Genomic DNA, 13,339 nt, shown 5'->3' on the forward strand with positions numbered 1-13,339 from the left:
GAGGCATTAATATTCAGGGATCCTTTCACTTCAATTTCAGAATGAGATTTTCTGAGTGATATAGATGGTTTTGTTACCGAACAAAAGTTCGTGTGCCTAATGCACAGTGAAGCCAAATAAGCCGAAACATTGGACTTTGGAGCAAAGAAAGGTTTCTCGTAAGGCCAAGCAAGGAGAACGGGTGGCTCATGCTCAAAAACCGTGAACTCCTTGGTGGTTTGCAGAGAGTTTTTATAGGCAAAATTTGGGGTGAGGGCTGCAAAGTGTGTGACTTTCTTCTGATAGGCTGGTGTTGAAGTAACAGGGCAGGTTTTCCAGGAATATTCTGCTCAGCCTGAAATTACCATCCTCCACCTGGGTGAGGCCCTTTGTTCCTGCAGAAGAACTCAAAGATATTCCCTGAGGAGGAAACAGGACACTGCCCCAAGGCTGAACTATTGTTCTTCGACTTCTCCTCCCTTGTTTCTGCATTCCTTCCCTTCCTTGATTAACAAATGTTTGAATCTGCCCTTTGGAAATCAGGGAAGGGCAAGGAGGCTGAATGAAGCCTATTTCCTACAAACAAGAAATGAGAGACACAGAAAGAATTTTGTGCTCAGGAGGGTCCCACAGTATCCTGTTTGGTTTCATTTTGAAACTAGGCTTCAGTCAGAGAAAGGCTAGTTTACTTCTGGGTCCCCTTTTCTCCTGAGGTATAGCATTTTGGGGTCCCAATCTAAGATACAGCTGATTTAGCAAACTCCAGCTGTGGACCTTTAAGGTTTTGAAAATTTTGTTTAGTCTTCAGCTGTCTCACCAGGATCAGCAAATGTCCCCAGGGCAGAACCAGCCATTCGGGAGGAGTCTCTTTCTCTTGCCAATGCTGACCTGATGTTCCTCACTGTCTGTTATCTCTGAACCTTTAAGCAGCTGATTTTTATCTTGTGTCCATCTTTCCTAGTTGTTCTCAGTGACAGTCCTCAGAGCTGATCCAAATTACTTAGTCCATATTTACTGGATGCTGAATCTTGAAAACCACAATGTTGAACTGACTCAGTGTTCTTTTCTAACTTTAAAAGAATGACCATTGACTTTGGCAGATTTTAAATTAGCCATAGCAGGAATCTTGGATTGTTGCCTGACTACTGGGTAACATTTTGGAAGTTACCAGGAAATGTTAATGAAATATCAGATTCTATGCTTCCAGAGTTCAGCCAAGTGCCTCCTCAACTTCAGAGTGAAACAATAGATTTAAACTTCTATGCAAGTCAGTCTTAATTCCCTATGAATCTGTTTTCATCTTGGGTATGATAAAATGTGAGTAAGAATTAACATTGTGATAACTTAGTTTCCACATAGAATCCACTTATCAAAACAACAGGATATGTGAACAGGTGAAAAGAAATGGAAGAATTATGGCCAGACTCCATGGACAAGGCTTCTTTCTGTGGTGACTTTAAGATTATTTGTCCATTAATTCATCCAGCATTTATCAGAACTCCAAAATGTGTCAGGTGTGATAAGGATTCTGAGAATGGGAAGAAGAATTGAAAAAGAAAGCCATGGTTCCTGTCCTCCCAGCAACCACTTAATGTACTATTACTCTAAGAACATTCCAAAACTTTCCAACACTCATTCAAGAGTGTTTTCTTTGTTCTACTGTCCAGACATATTTGCAGTGGGTCCTGAAATTAACACCTCATGGCAACAAGAAGTTACCGTGTGCTGGGAGCAGTGACTAGGGGGAGGGAGCGAGAAAGAGTTGGCAGTAGGAGCAGGAGGAGAGTTTCCTGCTGTGCTGTTTGGGATGGGGATGGGCAAGGAAGCTAATCTACAAGGTCACACTGAGCCCCAGCTTCCACTCCACTGTTTTTTCTTTGTGTTGAGGGACTACTCCCTGGATGAGAATCCCTTTTTCCTACTTCACCTCCCTTTTCACTGCGACCAAAGCAAAATATCATAATGCGACTTCTGCTCTGATGGATGAGTGGATGTCTGTAATGAGGCCACAGATAAGACATAGCACTGTTCCTGACATTTTTTTTTTTTTTTTTTTTGCGGTACATGGACCTCTCACTGTTGTGGCCTCTCCCGTTGCAGAGCACAGGCTCCGGACGTGCAGGCTTAACGACCATGGCTCACGGGCCCAGCCGCTCCACGGCATGTGGGATCTTCCCAGACCAGGGCACAAACCCGTGTTCCCTGCATCGGCAGGCGGACTCTCAACCACTGCGGCACCAGGGAAGCCCTGTTCCTGACATTTTAATAGATCAGAAGCTTTAATTAAAGCCAAGAGAGAACTGAAATTGTTCAACATCACTACTTTTGCTTACACCTTAGACTTTTTCCAGGAATTCCTGGGAAGAAAGCAACTGTTAGGCCAAGCACACTTCCTAAGTATGAAAGAGAATTAGAAAGTTAAATATACTAGCAAAATGCCATGGAAATTAAGCAAGCTCCTCCTATTAGTTCTTCTTGTGTCTTAAAACCAGGACTATGACCTAGAAGTCACAATGTGTCTCGTCTCTCTCTCTATTGTAAATAATTCAACCAAAATGACACATCTTGGTGAAGTTCAAATATTTATGAATAAGCTGGTTGAACAAACCTGCTTTGAGCTTGGATGTGGAAACTAAAGACAAACTCCAGTGTTGTGATTTGACAGAGTTAGAAAATAAGAAGTGGGAGGATTACAAATGTGAAAGATTTGAGAATTAAAGGGCTAAAATGTGAACGTAAATGCAGCTGTGTTAACACCATTAACACCACAGTAATTCATGTTTCCTGAGGAAGCAAATCTGATTCATTGTAAAATTAATGCAATTGGTTTGCTATTATATTAGGTAGTTAATTAATTAATTAATTGAAATTGAGCTTGGTTGTCCAATTAAATTTTAATTAATACAATAATTGGAAGTAGTCAAAAAAGCATTGCTTACCAGCAGCCCTTTGGGACCTGTTTTTGAACAGATCAAAATGATTGTAATTAGGTGTAGCTAAAGGGCCTGAGGACACCTTGAAAAGTTTATTCTGAAGAGGCTTAAACTCCTTTCCACCTGTAACCTTATTTATATTTATTATTAATTTTCATAGAAAGGTATATTCACAGAGAATAAACTAGCTTTTTTCTCTGCTTGTCTGAAAAAATTCTAAACTTATGGTGAGTAATTAATAGAATTTTCTTATGTTTTATTTAGTTTAGTCTTTCAAATAGGAGCTCATCAATGGATGGCATTGTGTCTATTTACAAGAACCAGTTTGACTAAATTCAGCTTAAATCTGGTTCTTTTTTTCTTTTTTAAGAGGAAATATGTCATCAACTAGATTGGCTGATTTCTTCTTTCCCTTCCTTTCCTTTTTTTTCTCCCTTCCTTCCCTCCTTCCTTCCGCTATGATCAGGCCACCCAAGATAGCTGTTCTCTTGCTCTCCGTACATCCTCTGCTCAAAAAGCCCCTGCCTCACCTATACCCTACTCACATGACAGACCTTCCATCTTTTTTTTTTTAATTGGGGTATAGTTGCTTTACAATGTTGTGTTAGTTTCTGCTGTACAATGAAGTGAATCAGCTATATGTATACATATATCCACTCCCTCTTGGGTCTCCTTCCCACGCCCTCCCCATCCCACTCATCTAGGTCACCCTGGAGCACCAAGCTGAGACCCCTGCGCTATACAGCAGGTTTCCACTAGCTATCTGTTTTACACATGGTAGTGCATATATGTCAATCCCAATCTCCCAATTCATCTCCCCCTTCCCCCCACCCCCCTCACTGTGTCCACACGTCCATTCTCCATGTCTGCGTTTCTATTCCTGCCCTGTAAATAGGTTCATCTGTACCATTTTTCTAGATTCCATATCTTAATCATAGAGCCTAATCAGTAAGTGCCTACTTGCCCCCCGCCCAGCTAGTGATTGTTCTAATCTTTAGATCAGAATGTCTCCACTATGATAGTTTATCAAGGGGGTAGTAAGGTGCGTGCTCCTCTGCTGGTTTCTCTGGTAACCAGTGAGCCAACCTGCCATGTCCTGCCTGCCACCTGCCATACATGGTGGGGTGTCGCTCCAGGACTCTTTTGCTTCCAATGTGTAAGATCCCCTCTCCAAAAATCATTGATGTCTCTGTCACTGTCTCTGGGCTTGCTCTTTCTTTCGTTTTTCTTCCTTTCTTTCTTTCTTTCTTTCTTTCTTTCTTCCTTCCTTCCTCTCTTTCTCTCTACTTCCCTTCCTCACTGCTACTTTGTAGGAAGGTCCTGAGCCTTTCTGTTTATCTGTGTGTGGGGACACACTGATCAAGTGTTTGTTAAACGTAGTTTTTATCAAAGATATTTTATACTCATATAAAACTTACACATATTCTCCTTTAATCCCCACAATTTAATAATACTTAGAGATAATGATTTTTTTCATTTTACAGATGGGAACCTAAGTTTCAGAAAAGCAAAGGATCCAACTCAAGATCAATGGTTACTAAGTAATGGAATTGCTACTATTACAACATGCTTGTCAATATTAACCAACTTTATATGCCATAAAATTACAGAGTAAAATATCTATTAAATGTTTCATGATTATGCCACCTGCACACATGGCAGAGTCTGGTCGGCCTGCAAATATTCTCTTTTCCTCTCACTTCATTGCTCTTTCTTCTATCTTCAGAGGCTAAGAGAACACCAGCATCTCTCCATGTTAGTTAAACTTAGACCCTCCACCAATTCCAGTTTCCAAACACAGAATCCCCTGAAACCCAATCAGAAAAACTCAAAATATTTTAAATGGTTTTCACCCTCTAATTTTACCTGTAAAGTTAGAACATATTTGTTCTAATGTACATTTTCAGCCCTAGGTCAAAACTACATTTTATGTCTCCTATAAGAAGACCTGGGTCCTTAAAATGCTTTTTCCCTGAAACTAAACAAAAGGGTGACACCATCTAAATGTAACTTTAACTTGTAATTTGGTGAATGCACCTATGTTGAACCACATCACCTTGCCCATTATAATTTCATATTTGTACTTGTATAAATGCCCAGAACTAAGCATTTTTTTCATTTAAAAAATATCTAAAGCTATTTTCTTTAACAAGCACATGATCTCTACACCTCTTCCTCTAACCTTTCTGACAATGTTAAAGTTTCCTAACTGGATAGATTTATGAATTTGAAAAATAATCAGTGGGATAGCATGTCCTCCATTAACCTAGGACAAAAATGGTTTATCCATTAAAAACAAAGTCCCAAAAACCTGACAATAACATTCCATGGAAATATTTCTGAAGAGGCAAATACAGTCATTGTTGAAGAGCTGATACAGAAAATAGGGATATGATTTTAAAAATATATTAAAATGTATGTGCACGTACGTGAAAGTAAAAATACATTTAAACATGTTCATGCAGGCTAAAATATATATAACACAATCACATAATGTATATAAATATGCCAGTAGTACTCATTTCCCCTTACATAAGGGGAATATGTTGGCTGATTTCCTTGGTAATAGATTAGAAGATGGAATGTTTTGAGTCTCAGGCTCCTAACTATTGCTTTACTATTATATTTACATTTAATTCTCATTTTTACAATTGGCTAAAACGTTAGTAGAAGAAATGGCTTCAGGAACTGGCAGGTGTCATAGAACCCTGGAATTGCATGGACAAGCAGTGGATGTAAGCAACTGCATATATTACAATTACTTTCTTATTAAAAACCTTAGAAAACTGTGGCTGCAGAAGGAGGTCCTCAAGAGGACATGACTACCAGTTGACCCAAGAGCTGGACCTGGGCAGGGCAATCGGGATCCTCACCACCTCCCTTGGTGTTGGAATGTACATTCTGTCCACCATTCCCACAGTGGGAGCTGCTTTCAAGGGCGCAGCCCTGAAAGAGTAAGGTGTTGTTGAAACCATCTGGATGGTATATGTGACTGAACCCAATTAAGACCTCTATATAAACTTTTAAAATTCTGGCAGGTGAGGGTGGAGAGCTACTCATCTTGTGGCTGCCCAGGACAAGTCTTGTATGTAAATTCCCTTGATTATTAAACTTGCCACCTACCAATCTGGAAAGGTCTGCCTTTTTCTTGGGACTCCCCTTGCCTGCCATATATGGGGACCAGTTTCAGATTTTATCCGGGAAGGACCAAAGGTCTTGACTTGAGAATGTGTTGCCTAATTAAAGGTTGTTGACTAAAGAAAAACAAAAAAACACAACATAAAAAGTGTGAGTTGGGCTTCCCTGGCGGCGCAGTGGTTGACAGTCCGCCTGCCGATGCAGGGGACACAGGTTCGTGCCCCGGTCCGGGAAGATCCCACATGCCGCGTAGCGGCTGGGCCCGTGAGCCGTGGCCACTGAGCCTACGCGTCTGGAGCCTGTGCTCCACAACAGGTGTGAGTCAAGTTTATTCAGTGATTACTGAGGACTATAGCCTGGGAGACAACCACCTCTCAGACAGCTCTGAGAAACTTCAGAAGAGGTAAGGGGGGATGTCAGTATATAGGTGATTTTGGTGAAGAGGGTACATGCAACCAATCTCACATTTCAGGAGAAGGTTGTTGCTAGTCATGAGGAACAGGCATCTTAGTTAATGGTTTTAATGTTTTTCTAAGTATGGGAAGATGCAAGAATCCAGGTTCATAAAAAAATTTCTTCTGAAAATATCTATCTGAAGACCTGTTCTGCCAGTTTTCCCAGAGCACAGAGTGCCTCATTCCTGATCTCTACCCTGAACTCCTTTCAGGCGGTGTTGAAGGTCAGTGACTGCAGTGGTTAATGACTCAATCCTTGTAGAGCTGGATGGCAAGTAACATTCTTTAGCTGGCAAGGTACTTCCCCCATTCCACTCTCCATAGTTCTACATGCTCAGCTGACAGAAGTTAAAATAGAGAAGAACTTAATCTTTGTTTCCAAGGCATCCCCAACTTGTGAGTAGAGAATGAGGTTAATCTTTATAAAGTTATACTTTCTTATTTATAATAATTAAAACATATAATTATTATAAATAAATTTCATTGGCTCTTGCACCCACTTGTAGATTCAGCTCCTGCAATATTCACTCCCAAGTAGTTCTAAGAAATCCAAAGGGCTATCTAATGTGTTCTCACATACAGTTAAGCCCCCTTGGGACTCTGCTATTGCTCCATTAGGTTCCAAAGATCCCTCTGGGCACCATAATCTTCTAGAAAACTCTGCCATTGCTCCCCCAGGCATCATTGCCAATGCACTCAGGTCCACAGTAGATAAATGGGTAGGGGGTGGAACGCCTCTCTTCCCTTGTGTTATAATTTGTCAGAGGGGTCCCCAAGCAGCACTGCCTGTACACCAACATTTTCAGAGCTTTTATGTAAAGCTGCTCTTTCAGTTTTTAGTTATCATATTCTCTCTCTCTAGACATGCATCCGGGATAGAGATGGATCTGAGTGACAGCCATTATGTACTCAAAATGCTCATTCTCTTTCAATGACAAAGCCTTTGTTACAAGTGTGTCATGCCTGCTTCCTTCTTCCCTTTATACGAACATATTTCCAGGAGGCCTCTCAGACCCTGTGAAAAGAGACTTCAGTCAGTGCCATGCCAGAGTGTTCTAGACTTACCAGAATGTCAGCTACACATAGATTGGACTAAAGATGAAATCCTTGCTATAGAAATAAGAACACATTGATGGACTAGTAGAACTGAAAGGGCAGTTGGTGCTCTGATATTGAGTTCAAAAAAAAAAAAGATTAATGGCAATTTCAGAAGAGAGCAACTCAATGCCTAATAGTCATATTCTTTTGGGGAAGAGTGTGAGGGAAAACTACATAACTGGGAGTTAGCTTGGAGTTCCAAAATGGACCCCCTCCCAAACTGAGGATGATAATTCTGGAGATAAAGATCTGGTTTTATCACTTATTGGTTATAAAATCTCTTTTATTTTTAATTTTCTCATCTGTAAAATGGAAGATCCTAATAGAATAAGGAGAAAACTATGGACTTAGACACTTCTCCTCCCTGGACAAAATATATATGAGTATACATATATATATATATATATATATATATATATATATATATATATAAAATTTTCTCTCCTTTCATTTAGTGAAAATGTGTATTTTAAAATTTTTTTAGTGTGAGAATTTAAAAAAACATTTTGTACAGTTTTGTAATATATGAACATCAAGGGCAGGTTGTTTTAATATTTTACAAATACGTCACTTCTACAAAGTCAGGATAAGACAGCCTGAGCCTGAACATAGGTTCCTTTTCACAGAAGTCCTCTGTACCTAATTGCAGCTTTCTTCTGCTGATTCTTCAGAATGACCTGTTTAATGTTGCTCGGGCTCCAGGCCTGAATGAAGTGGGGGGAAGGGGGTCCCATTGATGCTAGTGTATCTCATTGAATTCTCTCTGTTCCTTTGAGGTCCTGAACTGTGCCCTGGGACAGTGGGAGAAACAACTGAGAGTGAAATTATTTGCATTTGCTGAGCACTGTGAGAAATTTTGCCTTTAAGCACTGAATTTCTCAGTCTGATTAAGAAGAACCAGGGATTAAAATGAAGTTCATGGCTCTTCCCTTTGAATTCACTGAATTCTTTCCCTAAAACCCAAACTTTACTCTCATTACTGAGTTGCTGGGCGGATTGGCTTTGTACACTATAAAGCACTATATGAATATTTTTAGAGTAGTCATCATGTGAGATAGAATATCAGAGCTGATTTATTAAGCAGCCATTTATTTCCAAGACTGAGGACCAAAGTCCCAGTGAAGATTGATGTTATGCACCAGAAATGCAATATCTAGTACAATAGCCTGGAGTTAAAAATTAGAATTCCAACAATAGAATCAATTCTCCATTCTTAACAGGTCACCTTAATTAAACCCATAATGATCCAAGAGTCTTTGGGGACTATTTCTCAGCCGCCGTGTCCTGTTTGGCATTGACACAATGATTGCTGCCGTAGAGGCCAGAGATGAATGAAATCACCAAGACAGAATGTCCTCCTCTGTGGTGTCTCCTTTCCAGATGTTCATTGTTCTGTTTTGCTGTTGGAGCTCCTAGGTTCACACTGTGCTACAACAAAAATTACAAATGGGAAGTCCACCCTTCACTGTCCTGCAAACTGCACTCATCATAGGCTACAGAGAAGAGCTGCCTTGTGCCTCCACTGTCTCCACATTAGTGAAACAGCTCTTTAAGGTGTCTTTGGAATTTTGATATGTTCTCCTTTCCTTTGCCCTTAGGAGCGGGGTTAGAAACTTTATGTCCAGCCCAAAATGGCTCTTCCCTTTTGTCGTTAGCTTTTGTTTTCAATAATGGCCCATTTTCCTTTGTCCAAATGTATGAACCTCAGTCCTCTATTCCCTTAGGTTAACATTTTTTCCCCAAGGACATTACTCTCAGTTCCCAAAGCAAATAAACTGATGTCATACTCATTCTCATTAGTCTTTCAGAAGTATTTAGTCAAATCTGGATTCCAGAGAAAAATAAAAAAGACTTACACTGGCAAACTGGGCCTCCCTGCTATAAGCATAGTACCCTAGCCATAAAGTATTGAGAGTCACATGTAGATTCTACACTTTAGGACATTTTTAACAAAAGAGTATGCAACTAGCTGCCGGAGGTTTATTTCTCTTTGCCTAGAAATGGAATGGAGTAGAATCTGTGACTCAATCAGTGAACTATAAACTGGATTTTCACTAAAACATTGGTATTTCACCCCTCAAATAATCCTTGAAGGAAAAATATCACATTTGGAAGAAATGTCTCATCAGTGCATCATTGCTCATTTATTCAAAGATTGTTGTTCAGTATCTACGATGTGTGTGTCAGTCAATGTTCTAGCTGCTGTGTAGAGCAGTGAATAAGACAATAAAGCTCTGGCCTTTGTGGAGCTAAACAAATAAACAAGATAAATCCAGATTGTGATATATGCTGTATAGGAAATTGTTTCAGTCATCTTGGGCTGTCATGACAAAATATCATAGACTGGATGGCTTAAACAAGAGAAATTTATTTCTTCACAGTTCTGGAGTCTGGAAATCTGAGATCAGAAAGCCAGCATGGTCAGGTTCCAGTGTGGGCTCTCTTCTTGGCTTGCAGGTGGCTGATGTTTTACTATGGCCTCACATGGTGGGGGAAGAGGGGGAGAAAGGGAGAGGGGGAGAGAGAGAGAGAGCGTGCAAACTCTCTGTTATATCTTCTTAATAAGGGCACTAATCCAATCATAAGGGACCCACCCTCATGACCTTATGTAAACCTAATTACCTCCCAAAGGCCTTGTCTCCAAATATCATCACACTGGGGACTAGGGCTTCAACATATGAATTTTAGGGAGACAAAATTCAGCCCATAGCAAAGCAGAACAATTGACAACCTTATAAGATGTTCAAGTAGAAGTTATTCTGGACACAGAACAGCAAATACAAAAGCCCTGAATATCTAAAGAGTATAGAAGCCAGAGACAAAGGGGGAAGAGAGGATCTTGGCTTGGAATAGGATGGAGACTCTGGACAGAGAAGGAAGTGGATGAATCAGTAATCAGAACTATCAGGATTTATGGATTAGATGTGGAAGATAAGGGAGAGGAGGAATCAAGGTGATTCCTGAGCTCTTGGATGTACATTAACTCAGAAGGGAATTCCGAGCTTATGACCCAGGAGAGCAAAAGCAACTCTTTATAAACTCAGAAAATTTGTAAACAGTTAACGTAAATGATCCCACAAAGATGCCCAAATAGCTATGGGTTGATCATTCTGAAATATAATAAACGTATCATCAAAATAAGTTCTTATCCAAAATAAGTCTCAGAGACTTTGAGGCTGGTAAAATGAAAACCAAAAGATGGAATGGATCAAAATCAAGTCATGGATCATAAATTCACATAATACATTTTGATTTGCCTTTCGCATATTTATTTCATTTTTATGATATCTATCCATGTGAGAAACAAATTATTTCCACATTAAAATAAACCATGAATAGCCATAATAACTAATATTTATGAAGTGCGTACTTTGTTCTACTTTTTAGGGGTTTCACATGTTATTAATTAACTAGTGCAATTAATTGATCCTTACAACAGTGCTTTCATTAGGCCCACTTTACAGATGGTAGAATTGAGGCACAGTTAGCTGAAATGAACATCATAAGGTGTCACAGCTAATGAGTGGGCAGAGCCAGGATTAAACACAGGAATCTGAAACCAGAGCCCGCCTCACTGTAGTGTCTCATTCATGATTAAGAAGGCTAAAGAGGGTGGGGCAATTAATGGGTTAACTACACGTGTTTGCAGAACTAATGATTTTGGAAAAAAGCATTTGTAAAGATACTTTTATGTACCATGTAGTCCCCAATAAAGCACGCTTCCAAGTGTTTTAAGGTCTTTATAACACGATAAGGACATTTTGAGAGCAATCCAATGAACTGGTCATGAGAAAAACGGACTCCGCACTGTAATTTCTCTCCTGGAGTTTGAACACTGGGCATCATTATCCTCTAGAAGTTGTTTGATCCATTCTACTGACTATGAACTGTTAAAAACATCAATTACTAATATTTACCTGTTTGTGCAAGCTGTCAGCGGATCTATTACTATAAATATCACAATCTGACAAATCGAAAGCAAAATATAATTTATTTCTTCAGTACAGAACTATTTATTGATTTCCTACCCTGTGCCACTTACTGCACTAAGCATTGGGTCCTCTCACAGTTTTAATTGCTCCTTAATAAACACAAGGCTTAGTTTCCAGTTTGGGGTATAGAGAAAGATAATGACTGAATTTTAATATGACAATTTTAGAACCAAAAGTTGCTTTATAACCAATTCATTTTTTTCTCTGCATCATGATACTTTTTTCTGATAATGAGTAATACATCAGTGCCCCTAAAATGATCCAACTGTCTTCAGTGATTTTGCTGAAAGAATATGTTTTCAAAGATGTCATTTATTTGCAGAGAAGGAGGTACTATTAATAGCGTGCTAGTCCAGCATTGCATTTAATGACAGAATAACCTGAGATGAGATTTGGGACACAAACTTTAAAATGTTTCATATAATGGTAACTGGCTTTGTATTCTGAGTGGTGCTCACTAATTAGTGCTACATGTTTCAAAACTTTTCCAGCATCTCATTTTTATAGCATAATAACCTTAGCTTGCTTTTTGTTGGGTAGGTGCCTCTGCTAGTTTTCCTCAACAGACTGTATGGAGTGAGAAAAGTCAACAGCCCATTTTTAACCTCAGTGAGATGAATAAGCCCAGGAAAAGATTCAGTCAAGCTCTGCATCCTCCTGACAGTGAAATACATGTTTTTCCTATTTAGATGCACAGTTTACAAGGAGTAATTGACAGTTTTGCAGAACTTCTCAAGGTTAGACCTTATGGCTCTTTAAGGTCTTACTGAGGATGTTATGAGTGTATCAATAACCACCCTTTCCTGCCAAATTCAATTCCAAGAGCTTTCTATCCTTGAATGTGCTCAATGAATGTTAAGGCTGGCTAAGTAACTGGAAGAAAGTTATTCATCACCTGCAAAGCTGTGTGGTAGTGACTGAACAAAGAGAAATCTGAACACTTTCCACATGTCAAAAAGTGCAAGGTTAGTATGATTGTGTTATTGATTTTAAATACCTGTCAAATGTAGTAATTTTAACCTACTTAATATTGCTGATTGTTGAGAAAGGAATAATGGAGGGTTGGTTTAATCAGAGCTGGAAGTCATTTTTGTGCACTTGAGCATAATGAATTCATATGTACATTCTGGTGAGTATATGGCTTTTGTTACTTTTAAACTTAAGGCAAAACATACTAGTGGAAAATTGCCTTGGAGCAAAAACTGTATTTTATACTGCTTATCATGGTAGGATGCATTTTTATTAAAAATCATGACTCCTACACAGAAGTAGTAGAAGTAGTCCTGGTCTGGAATGTCATTAAAACGAATACTGCTGTACGTAAGCAGATTTGAGAAGAACCACATTTTAGTTCTTTGTTTCATTACTCACTCCTACCTTTCCAAGAAGAATGTCACCTATGTTCTTTTTCTGCCTTTTTCTCACCTAACCTTTCCAGAGCTATATCACTTTAACCACATCTCTACCCATTCCTGCTAAACTCCTTTTTCCAGGAATAAGGACATAAAATTCTACTAATAATCATTACAGAGTGGTTTGCATCTTACAAAGAATATCCTTTGCATTTCTTAATGCAGTTCTTTCAAGTAAGATCCATTTAATTCCAGATGTTCATGTGATGAAACTGAGGCTCAGGACCATTGAGTGCCATTGTCCATGGCCACATACCAATAACCAGCAGAGTGGGAAAAGGAAATATGGGTGCAATAATTATGCTACTCTGAGTATTTCTGCACATGTGGAT

Source organism: Tursiops truncatus, chromosome 11 (assembly GCF_011762595.2).
Source record: "Tursiops truncatus isolate mTurTru1 chromosome 11, mTurTru1.mat.Y, whole genome shotgun sequence".
Classification (NCBI taxonomy): Eukaryota; Metazoa; Chordata; class Mammalia; order Artiodactyla; family Delphinidae; genus Tursiops; species Tursiops truncatus.